The 13,012-nt window shown below is 38.3% G+C and overlaps 1 protein-coding gene across 3 annotated transcripts in view; it reads right to left on the reverse strand.

Moving 5' to 3' along the window:
• Nucleotides 1–13,012, reverse strand: part of gabbr2 (gamma-aminobutyric acid (GABA) B receptor, 2) — a 101,459-nt gene that overhangs the window by 73,412 nt on the left and 15,035 nt on the right. Inside the window, exon 1 of one of the 3 annotated variants that reach the window (XM_077506885.1) lies at nt 3,240–3,331. The exons of the other annotated variants lie outside the window; for them this stretch is intronic. The gene's annotated coding sequence lies outside the window, so the exon portion shown is untranslated. Of the gene's footprint in view, nt 1–3,239; nt 3,332–13,012 lie in introns of those variants that run through there. 3 annotated transcript variants of the gene reach the window in all.

Raw genomic sequence — 13,012 nt, forward strand, 5'->3', positions numbered from 1 at the left:
TGCTTCATGTGCAACTTTATATGTCGGTGTATATTTATCAGTTAAAATCAATTGCAAGAAATTATATAACATAAATCAGAATATTCCGTATATTAATTTGTAAGTATGTATTTTAAAATAATTAGGATGAATATATTTTACCTGTTAAATAGTGTGTTGATACTGTATTATTTATTTAGATTTATTTTGAATTTTATAATTAATCATTTGAATTTTCGTTTAATAATTAATTCTGATTTGAATGTGTAATTGGTAGATTTTGTTTGATTTTTACTTTGTAATTAATAGATGAGTTTTAACCACCCTATCGATTTTAGTTCAATCATAATGGATTTTTATATTTGTAATACATGAATTTTCTTTTTCTTTTTTTTTTTTAGTAGTCAAAGGAATTTAATATTATGTACTGTATTTATCAATGGATTTTTTTCTTTAGCAATTGACAGGTTTTTATTTTATTTGGATTATTTGGTAAGTAAGAGATTTTTTTTCAATCAGTGGACTTAAAATTTTGCATTTGTTTTGAGTAATTAAGCGATTTTCTGATAACTTTTTTTTTTTACTTTATTTAGTGTTTGTTAGTTTTTTTCTAATCATTGGACTTCATTATTTTTTACTTCATAATTTTCAATCTTTCTTAAATTCTGATTTATTTATTTTTTTAAAGGAAACCCTGTTAATCCACGGCGTTCCGTTACAGTTGTCGACAGCGACCGCTCTCCCCCGTAAAGGAGACGGGCGGGCCAACTTGACAGGACGCAAATGAACGTGCGGTGGGGTGGAGGTGCAGTTTGTCAAAGTTGGAGAGCTCGCACTTGAGAGTAAAGTCAACTGTAGCCCCTCGAGCTCATCGGAGTCATTAATCAGCGTCGTCTTGATTCAAGCGTAAAAAGAAGAAGACGACGAAGCTGGTCAAGCCTTCGGTCTTTCTTCCGCAGACCCTACAGAGCTGACAGCTAATTTACTGGCTGCTGAAGATGAAAAGCAGTATCCATAGAGGGTTACGGTGCCCCCCCAACTCCCCAATAATATGGTTTAATTCAGATTTTTAATCAATTACTTTAACGGGTTTTTACAGGAATGCTAATCTTTATGTATTTATTTTTGAAGATACGCATCTTTAGTATAGTACCACTTTGTGCCACAACATGCCAGGCAGTGCTGAGCTGAACTGTAAGAGAGGCCGCACAAATACAAGCAAGAAGAACTGTGAGTCTCAGTCTTTGTTACAATCAAAATCGTGGACTTCCTGTTTGGTTTGGCATATGGTTCCAAGAGACGTTTTTGTACATCGTGGGCTCTTATGTACGCCTCCAAATTATCATGGCGCTACGTGAAACGTGCAACTGGGAATGCTTCGTTAAAGAGGAATTTTTGAACTCAAAATATGATGCCCCACCCCTGGGGGACTTCCTGTTGGGTTTAGCACATGGCACCCAAAAACTTTTTTGTACTTTGTGGGCTGTTACATATTTTTCCAAATTTTCGTAGCTCTAGGTGCTTCGTACAACCAGGAATATTTCATTAAGAAGGAATTTTTTCCTTTGCAAACGGTGCATGCCACTGCAACAGCGTGCGACGAAATAAAAACCTTTCGATAACTTTTGATGACTTCCTGTTAGGTTTAGCATATGGAACCAACTGACTTTTTTGTAGGCCGTGGGCTGTTACATGCGTACAAATTTTCGTAGCTCTAGGTTAAACATACAACCGGGAATGCTTCTTTTAAGTAGTAATTTTGAATCTCAAAATTGGACGCCTATGTAGGGTGCGCTACATGCCCAAAAAAAAAAAAAAAAAAGTAGCAGTTACTTTAACAACCATGCTAGTTTGTGGTAGCCATTGTATGGCTTTTCACATTATATGTTAGGATTTTCAACAGATGAAAATATCTTAATTTGGTTGATCATTTTGGTGTTTTAAAAACACAGTACAATAGTTTGTCATTTTTTGTGCTGCGCGTTTACATGTGTCGCCGCTCCGTGGATGGGGAACATTAAAACGAGGGATCGTCGTAGGAAGGAGAAGTGAGAATGCGGCCGCTTCCGGCGCTAATATTTAGACAGCGGGCTCAGGAGTACGCAAGGAGAGTCGACATTGATCCATCCGGCAGCCAGATGAAGTGGATCAAGTCAAACGGCGATGGAGTGGAATTTTTTCTATCCGCTCCCCTGACGCCGACACCAAAGGCTACTCGGAGAAAATAACAAGAGGCGAACGAGCAAAAGTGCCCTTTTCCGATCCACAGCGGATGACAACTGTTGTACACACGGGAATCTCTTTCATTCAGGAAACAGCGCTCACTTCAAGTGGCGCTTTAGTACCAAAAAGAAAATGGTGGGGTGACAACCACTCAGCTCAGTTATTAATCGTACAAACAATTCATTGAAGAACTGAACAATATTTTCAAAATAAAACATTCCAAGCCAACACTATTGATCCTTGTTGTTAGTTGCTAGGCAGTAGGGATGGGTACTGAAGACTGTACTTTTTGTGGTATGGACCGATGAAACTCTCTTTGTCATGTCCTCTTCCAAGTTACCAATTGTCCTGTCCTGCTACGATTTTTATTTTATTTTTTTACTATATTTGAGTCCAACGTGGGTTGGAACTTCCAACTCTTCATGTTCTGGAAAAAACAACTGCACAAAAAATGAAGATAACATCAATTATTTATTTAATGTTCAACTTCGTTCCTTGTGTTGTTCATTCCACAAAGATTTGATTTTTTTGTAATATTAATTTACCGGTAAGTGTATTAGCTTTACTTGCTTTTGTAAAATGTTATACATTTATTTTTTACTATTCCTCTCTGGCTCATTTGTTTTTAATTTGACATTTTTGTTATTTGTAAAAGTTTATATTCTGTCTTCACTAGTGTTTAAGAACTAGCTGTACAGATAGCTTACAGCTTTTCCAATAAAGACCAGGAAGTCTGGCAATTTACTGGATGAAACTGTAAAACTACAACATACAATAAATAAAAGTGCATTACAATTAGGTTATATAAAGTTTGAAACAATATAGATTCACATTATTTCCTAAATATAGCTGTAAATCCTACAAAACGGGATCGTTAATAGCTGTTAGCATAATGCTACTTTACATGGGCGCTACCATCGAAATGCTACGCTAACTAGCGCCTACTAACTTATGTCACATTGAAACTTAAAAAACAATTTAAGCGTCCGAATCAATAACACATTACAGGCCAACACTCCTCAGAATAATATACTTACAGACAGATATTTGTGGAGCCAAAATGAAACTCTCTAAGCTTCAACACTGGATTAGTTTGTGTTGCCGTGTCGGAGCTTTGCTTGTAGTAGAATTCACTGCACTACGGCAGCACTCGAGGGTCAAAAACACACAAAGGCGCAAACGTCACTTTCTCCACCAGAGGGCAGTACAAGCACTATCACTATTCAAATTTCAATGATTACGTCTGTATCATAAATGTGCATCACATGTGGTCAAACGAAGTATTAATATTAATCAACATGCGTTTTCCCTTTCACCAGAAGGCAGTACAGTTTACATATTGAAAAATTGTGAAATTGATTAAAAAAAAATTGCTGTTAAACAACGATGAACATTTATTACATCCAAATAAATAAATTAAAGTGATACTTTACACTTATTTAGCCCATTATAGTAATAAAAAGTTAATATTTTGTCTATAATTAATTTGATACTTTCATTATTTTTCACGTACAATTAGTACCTTTAAAAACACATTTTGCAACTTACTGTCGACTGAAAATGACATCACAAGGGCTCAGGTATCCAATCACAGCTCACCTGTTTTCTAGGTTTGGTTAGGTTTGGTTTCGCAAGCTGAGCTGTGATTGGTTACCTGAGCCCTTGTGATGTAATTTTCAGTCGACAGCAAGTTGCAAAATGTGTTTTTAAAGGTACTAATTGTACATGAAAAATATTGAAATTATCAAATTTATTTATAGGCAAAATAATGTTTACTGCCAAAAATGGCTAAATAAATAAGTTAAGTATCCCTTTAAATTGTCAGAATTTAATTTGTCCACAGCTGATGACAATCCGGAACTTAATCCTTTTACCGCTGCACGCTATCAAAAAAAAAAAAATCTTTAAAATGACAAAGGCTTTGATCATTCACATCATTTTTGAAAACGTTTGTTTTCATCAGATTTCGTCATGTTTCATTGTAATTTCACACACCGGCAGCCCATTGAAAAAGAGATACAATGCTGCCATCTGCTGGCCATAGTGAGTGAGTGGTTTTGATTCCATGACCCATTGACCAGGCAGCGCTTGCACTTCGACATTGCACTGCCCCACTGACAAAAAAAACAAAAAAAACAAAAAAACGTAGTTGACGTCATTTAACGTTTATGGCGCCCTACATTGGGATTTTACTAATCGTTATTAAACGTTTTTAGCGGTCAAAGAGTTAATTCCGCTTTGACTTTAATTGTATTTGGAAGGACGCGCCGGCCGTGCGCACTCGGCACCCGAGTCACGCTTGTGCTGTGACATTGCCAGCAGGTCTCTCCTCGGCGCCGGTTATCTCGCGGCAGCCATTTAGAGGCGGACGTCTTCCCGCTGACCTTTTTTTTTTGGGGCCCCCGCCTGAAAGGAGCATAGGTTGTCGCAGATAAGTCGACAAACTCAACGCCGTGCTCGTATTGAAAAAAAGGTCGCGCTTGTCTTCTTTTTTTTTTTTTTTTGCTTCAAAAACACATCTTGTGGGAAATTGTGTGTGCCCGCGAGCCAGCTGTGCCATTCTTCTGTCCGCACGCATCAATCTCGTTGCCTCCCAGGAATTTCATTCTGTCAACCTCACGTGCGGTCTCTTTTTTTTTTTTTTTTTTTTTTTTTTTTGCATCTCACCTTCAATCAGTGTCAATGAAGCACTACATTCGGGCGAATATAGTACGAACGGGACATGGAGCCGATATCAAAAAGGTCCTGCTCAATTATTGATGCCAGCAGGTGGCGGGTGACAAACGGAAGCGAAATGAGTGACGAGATTCCTCCGGCTGGAAATTGACATTTGGTACAACTTGCAGGGCCACAAAATTGGAATTTGAGACAAATTCTGCCACCAAAGACACTTTCGAGGAAAAAAATGACATTTGATAGACTCATTTATGATGTGTCGACCCACAAAAAAAAAAAAAAAAAGTCATGTCTGAATTTTTCGTCTATCACAAGGAAACATACCAAAAAAAAAAAAGTGCCAAGAAGCCACACTTGAAAAGACAACAATTCTGCCATTTTGGTACCAAGCAACCATTTTGGCTCAGTTGGACCCTGTAGAAAGTTTCTTTTCAAAAATTCAGCCCCTAAGCCAGTTTCACTTGCCAGCATGAAATTTGGTATTTTTGTCTATCATGAGTAGACCCACAAAAAAAAAGTTCCAACAAGCCATGCTTGAAAAGACAACAGTTCTGCCATTTTGGTATAAAGCAACCATTTTGCCTCAGGCGGACCCTGTGGAAAATTTCCCTTAAAAAATTTGGCTTCTGAAGCAAGTTTTGCAAGAAATGTATTTATTTTTTGTGTATCATGAGTAGAACCACAAAAAAGTCCCAAGAAGCAATGCTTGAAAAGACACAGCAATTCGACCATTTTGGTTTGAAGCAACCATTTTAGCTCAGTCGGACCGTGTGGAAAGTTTCCTTTCAAAAATTTGGCTTCCGAATACAGTTTTGCAAGAATTTTTATTTTATTTTTTTGTCTAGGAGTAGACCCACAAAAAAAATTCTCAAGAAGTGATGCTTAACAATACCCAATCATTCTGCCATTTTAGTTTGAAGCAACCATTTTGGCTCAGTCGCCTGTGGAAAGTTTCAAAAATTCAGCTCCCGCCATTTTTCCGAGGGTCGACGCGACTTAGGACGGATGACGGCATCTACGTTTTGGGCGCTTTGATGTGCGGCGCCGCGTTACCATGGCGACCCCCCAGAAGAACAAGAAGAAGAAGAGTGAACTGCTAGAAAAGGAAGGGAAATTAATTTGTGCCATAGGGAGGAAAATTGCATTTTTTTTCCCCCCCCCTCATCGAAGGTGACAGAGGGAACGGCCATTCTTTGCGCAATGCGTGTGCGTGCGTTGCAAAAAAAGTCTCGATTACGCACCCTTTCCCCCACCCCAAAACAGACTTAAAGGCTTTAAAACAACACAAAACATGTCAGACAATGTACTGTAACACACACACACACACAGAATTTTTCATTTTGTGTGACACGACCAGTCGTCAGAATTCCGCCGCTCTCCAAAGTAGGTCAACGCAGCCTCCCCCCCCGCCCGCCCCCCACTTTCCCGCGCCGCATCAAAAATGCATAAATCCCTGCAACGTTAGAGCCGCTGGAGAGATACTTGGACGGCTTTACCAAAGCAGATGCGCGACTTCCACTGTACCATCATGACAATGATGAGGGTTAGACTTGCAGAGTAGCGTGTCAAAGCCTCGGTTCGGGTTTGGAATTTGTGCAGATTGCAAGTCGGTTTTAATTTAGGGTTTGATGTCAGCGTTGCTCAGCCTGAGTTTGGCTTTCAAACAACGGTTCGGTTTTGAAATTGGGGTTAGAGTTTGAAATAGTTTTTTTTTTTTTAAGACAGGTTCTGGTTTCAAAGTAGGGTTTTGAGCCAGCGTTAAGGTTTGAAATTAACTCATTGCTATCAAAACATGCACACTACCAAGAGTAAGATTAGGGGAAAAAAAGTATATTTGTATCCGTTTCCGTTTTTGCAGCAATTAGCACTGGAATATAGCTAACTTTCTTCACTATTCACAAATCTGTTTGAAACTGTGGGGGAAAACAGCTTGTTTGCAACATGGCTCTGGTTGATCTCCTATACTCTGCTGCCATCTGCTGGCCGTTTTTGTAATAACTACCATTGCTTCAACCATTCTCTGCAGTTCAGAGGCTGCATCAAAGCCTTATGTATGCTCTCGCATAAAAACAAACAAAAAAATGTATAAATACGTCTTTGGGACACTGGTAATATTTAAAATAAAACGTATTTAGACATTTTTGGGAACAAATCAGGTAAGAGTGTGTAGCCGAGGTTTCAAATTATGGATCCAAGCCAGGCCGGGGATTAGGATTTGAAATTCTGGTTGTGTTAAACCAGAGTTGGGGTTTCAAGGTAATATTTGGGTATCAAAGTAGGGTTTCAAGTCTGGAATAATGTTTCGCGCAAGGGTTGGAATTTCTAATTAGGATATGTCAAGCAAGGGTCAGGGTCCAAGGCGTATTTTCACGACTATCAGGCGCACCTAAAAGCCTTCAATTTTTTCAAAAGCCGACCATGCGCCTTGTAATCCAGTGCGCCTTATACATGGATCAATATTGAGCCGCAACAGGTCTCGCTGTCAAGACGCTATCGGTGACCCTGCATGATCGAAATTTGGTCACCAGTTCCATTTTGTTTGGACTACTCTTAAAAAAAAATAAAATACAAAAAAAACAAATCCACTTTCGGGCAGCTTGTCAATCACACCTTGCGGCTTACAAAGTGTTTCATCACAGGTGGGACACAAAACGCAGCGATGGCCACAGCGCTGATGAAATCTTTCACACACACATACACTTTTTTTTTTTTTTTGGTAATTTTCCCGCACGTCTTCTGCGGTCGCCAAGGAAATAAGCTTTTCGCTCCAGCCTGCAGCGTCGCCATGGCAACAGGCGAGAGCCACCGCACCGGGACGACATTGTCGGCGGCGGCGGTGAGGAATGCCGCCCCGTGACCGGCTGGACGGGTGAAACGCTCGTTTTTGCAACATGGCGGAAAGAACGCCGAAACATTCCCGTTCTCTTTTCAGGTGGAGGATTTTTGGCTTGGAAGACAAACGCTGGAAAGAATTTCTCAACGCAGACCCCCCAAGACGACCTCGGGATGGGTTCAGGTGTTTCTTTTCCACTTTTTCAAGGAGCCCTGAAGGTAACACGAGAGCCCAGGGCTCGGAGGCGGGCGTGCAGCTGTGCTCCGACAGAAGAAAGTGACTTTTTTTTTTTTTTGACGTGGATGCTTGGGCCCTGAAGGCCTCGCAACGAAACAAGTACTACTTGACTACTTCAAGAAAAATTGAAGGATGGAACACAAGCACACACATATATATATATATATATATACATAGCATTCAGCATTCCCACGTTATTCAGCTTTTCATTCTCCACACTTTTTCGCCGTGTAATAACTCCCACATAATACTTCCGATTTACACTGTTCAAATTTCAACTTGCTTCAAAAATTCACGCCATCTTGGGAATATATCGTCTGATTTCACAGTACTGACAGTAGTTGCACAATTTAACGTTAAATAACTTTTCCCCATTCAGTTAAGTTTAGTTAACTAGTTAAGTCGAGTTACTTAGTTACAATTTAGGGATGTGACAGTGATCATAATGAACCAAAATCATTTCCGAGTGCCTCCGATTGACCCCAAATAATGTTCAGATGTTCTAGTAGACTTTTGCTGACTTATTTTTATTCCACTTTAGTTATTTTAAATTACAGCTGCTTAATGGTTAGTTACTGTTCTGTAACTCCAGTTTCCTCGTTACAATTAGACATTTCCTTACAGTTCCAGTAACTTAGTTACATTTAGTTACTTAGCTACAGTGACTCGATATGTTGTGGGGGGTTTGTCTGTGTTCATAATGAAGCAATTACATTCAAACTCATGCTCAATGAGTTTGCCAACATTTAAAAAAAAAAAAAAAAAAGTGTGTTTTTGTCGGATTATTACCTCTGTTCCTCTGTGCACCTCCACAGCCCAAGTTAGCTTAGCATCTCGATACATTCTCGTTGTTTCTCGCCTAGTCAAGTTTGTTCTACGCCTCTTGACGTTATGCGAATAAAGAGTTAAAATCTTATTTGTGTCGGCATTTTTGGGATCCAGAATATAACAGCGGCTGTGTCCATCATCAAGCAATCCCAATCCCAATTCTGAAACGAGCCTGCGAGTCACCTGGTGAAGGCGGCTTATTAGAAGCCCGCCGCTCTCTCTCGCCCGCAGGTCAAACAACAGCTCGCATGAGACACGCCACACTCACGCGGGAAAAACACACTCTACTGTACGGCCTCCATTATTCATGTTTGCAATGCAGCATGTTCCCGAAACACACACGCATCCATACATAAAAGGAGCTTGTCAATGAAAGAGGGCAAGTCAAACGGCGGCCCCAATGTGCACGCGCGACCTTATTTGCTAGCACATGCGAGAGAGAGAGAGAGAAGCGGCGGCCAATTAGACGACAGCTAGCGCTGCGGGGGATGAACGGCAGCTGGCTACGCACACATGCACATTACACACATTGTCAGCAATGACAAAAGGCATTCGGATATTTATAGTTTTCTTGTTGTTGGTTGCTTTTTGTTGAAATGATGCAAAAAAAAAAAAAAAAAGAGAAAGAGAGAGACGCTATGTTTACGCCGTTAGCCAAGCAGAAGGCCGCGTGGAATTGTGGGATGGAAATAGAACGCAACAGTTCGAGTCAATGGACACTCACAAAGAGAAAGGACACCAGGAAGTCGCAACTAACTAAGTTTTTGGGGAAATGTGGAAAAAAAAAAAAAAAAAAAAAAAGATTACAAAAATTGAAAAGATGAAAAATTTTGTTGGGAAAAAAAAAGTCACTCTTACGACAATTAAATCATAGTTTTGCAAAAAAAAAAAATGCCATAATTTCTTTTAGAGAAATATTTTTAAAAGACATTTAAAAATATTTTTAGGCTTTTGAGAAAAGTTGTTCTTTGGAAAAAAAAAATGTCGTAATTAAAATAATAATAATAATAATAATAATAATAATAATAATAAAAACATTTTTAAGGGATTTTTAAAATAATGCTTCAACCTAACCGTTTTTTTTAGGGAAAAAAATAAACATTTTTTAAAGTAATTTTTTGGGGGAAATGTGGGGGGGGGGGAAGATTAAAGTCCTATTTTTGATGAAAATTTTGGTAGAAAAAATCTTATGAGAATTAAATCATAGATTTTGCAAAAAAAAATAAAAATGCCATAATTTCTTTTAGAAAAATATTTTTAAAAGACTTAGGCTTTAGAGAAAAGTTTTTCTTTGGAATTTTTTTTGTAATTAAAAAAAAAAAAAAAACATTTTTCAGAGATTTTAAAAATAATGTGAAATGTTATAACCTAACAAGAATAAATTCCTTTTGTGCAAAAAAAAGAGGGGAAAAAACATGATCTTGCAAGAATGAAATCATATTCTTGCAAAAGTATTTTTAGATTACTTTTTTTAAATTCAATGATTTTTTTGCATGTTTATTTTTTTTTTAGTTTTTTAGGAAAAAATAATTTTAATGTGTTTTTATTGAAATATTTTAGGAGAAAATTAAATCATTTGTTATTCAAATCTAGAATTGTTTTCATTGAAATAAGAAATTTCAAAATGTTTCAAGACAATAATACATTTGTTTTTAGATACTAAAATCGGCGTCCGTTGCCATCATCCCCGTGCCGCCCATCCGGCCGGCGTGTTTTTTTTTTTTTTTTCCCCCTCTTAAAGCGCCCCAAACTTAATCTGGCCCCGAGCCAAATGGGCAGATTAGACAACGCAGCAGGTTTCATTTTCCCTTCACACAAAATCACAAGCAGATTAAAGCAAATGAAATCTCCTTTTTTTTTTTTTTTTTTTTCCTATCCGGCCATCCGGCCAGCCTTCAAGACAACAACATGCAACAAGCAAGCAGAGGACACGTCATTTGGGACACCATACCCGACCTTTAATCTTGATAAAGTCATTTAAAAAAAAAAAAAAAAAAAAAAATGGCTTCAAATAAAAAAATCGTCTTGACTGGCTACATATGCTATAAAATAAAAGAATTAAAAAAAATTTGTTTCAAAAAAAAGTTTTGAAGGTAGTGTTAGGGTTCTAAACTCAAGTTTAAAGCCAAGATTATGGTTACAAGGCCAAAATAAATAAATAAAAAGTATGGATTTCCCTGCGCAGCTTTTAAAAAAAATCAATAGCAGCAGTTATGGATTTTTTTTTTTTCTCTCCGGATCACAAACTCAAAAACAAAACCATGAGACTGATTTTTTTTCTGTTTGTTTTGGGGTTTTTTTTGCGATTGTGATTTACGTTCCATCCACCGATTAACATTTACAACCTATATGAAATTTCTGCATAGATTTCATCGTGTTTTCTCTTCGGCTTCGAGTGCAATCATTTGCGCGATGTTTTTTTTTTTTTTTTTTTGTCCAATCAGACTTGGAGATACTTGACTTGTTGAACAATTTTCAGCAGTGAAAAAGTTAATATTTTGTCCAGAATGAATTTGATAACTTCATTGTTTTTCATGTACAATTAATACCTTTATAAAAACTAATTTTTCTTACTTGCTGTCGACTGATGATGACATCACCCGTGTTGAGGAAGTAGGTAACGGCCAATCATGGCTCACCTGTTTTCTGGATTTGGTCAGCAAACTGAGCCATGATTGGTCTTTCCTCAGCACAGATGATGTCATCATCAGTTGACAGCAAGTAAAAAATAAAAAAAAATAAAAACTTTTTAAAGATAATTGCACATGAAAAATAATGACTTTAATTCTAGACCAAATGTTTACTTTTTACTGCTGAAAACGATTCACGTACGTACGTTTTGCCATGCGAGTCAAACATGACCTATTTTTGTATGTTTGCTATTAATGGGACACTGATTATATTATTGCTATTTTATTATTGAGCCACATTCCATGTCAAGTTTTAATATTTGAATATGCTAAAAAATGGACGGCGGGCCACAAATGGCCCCCGGACCATAGTTTGGACAATCCTACTTTTCTTTGCCAAACAAATACATCATCAAGAGACAAATATGTTTTAGTGCGTGTGGGCTATGATGGGGATTGTGACGAAACGGATGCCCCAGCAGGTGCCGATCAATACTCGACTTGCAAGCAAAGACGAGATGAAGGCCGTAAAAAAACGACATCCGAGCCACGCCGCCGTGTTTGTCATCATCTTCCCTCCTCCTCGGTTGCGCTCGCCTGCGAAGCGTCCCGCCATCTGTCACGGCTTATTCAAGCGCGGGCGACCTTTCCCGCGCAGACACGGGCTGACATTTACATTTGCCCTCTATCAAAAAAAAGAGAGAAGAACGGTCGCCGCCCCCCCGTCGATGCCGCTCCGGCGCAGGCAGGCGTCGTTGACCTCCGGGAGCTAACGCCACGTCTTTTCCTCAACGACGCGTGGACGCGACATTTCTCTGGCTCGCTCGCGCACACACAAGAAGTGAGGGTTCTCTGGCGACCAATTGACGAACAAGTTGATGGAAATGTTAGGGGGGAAAAAAAAAAACGCAGATAGACTTAAATGATTTTAGATTAAAAGTTGTTGCTACATAGATTTCATAGCTGTAACTGCTTTGTTTTCTCTGATTTGATGCTATCAAGGACAATATGATCCAAAAAAAAAAAAAAAAAAAAACTTTACAAATTTGACTGAATAGCCAAACACGAAAACTGGACAACTGACATCGAATGTTAACTCGCAGCCAATTTGACTGAAGCAACACCCTTCGCTCCTGGCTGTTGTACTGGATTGTGACTGTTCTATTACTATAAAAATGTGGAACCTACCAAAAGCAAGATTAGAGTCTCTTCTTTCATCAGAAAAAAAAAGTCTATTTGTATTTGTTTCTGTTTTGCAGCAATTAGCATTAGAATATAGCTAAGTTTCATCATTATTCACAAACCTGCTGAAAAGACTGGGAAAAAGAACTTGTTGCAACATGGCCCTGGTTGATTTCTTATACTCTGCTGCCACCTGTTGGCCGTTTTTTTTGTTGTTGTAATAACTACCATTGCTTTAAGCGACTTCTTCATGTCAGAAGCTGTATCAAAGCCTTCTGTATGCTCTAGCATAAATTAAAAAAAGCATAAAAAACAAATACATTTTTGGGAGTGCAAGTATTAAAGGTAGTTACACATTTTGGGGTTTGAGCTAGCAGACAAGAGGTCTACTCACTGTTGCTAGGCAAAATTCACAGCTGTTAAA

The sequence above is a fragment of the Festucalex cinctus genome, chromosome 19 (genome assembly GCF_051991245.1).
Source record: "Festucalex cinctus isolate MCC-2025b chromosome 19, RoL_Fcin_1.0, whole genome shotgun sequence".
NCBI lineage: Eukaryota > Metazoa > Chordata > Actinopteri > Syngnathiformes > Syngnathidae > Festucalex > Festucalex cinctus.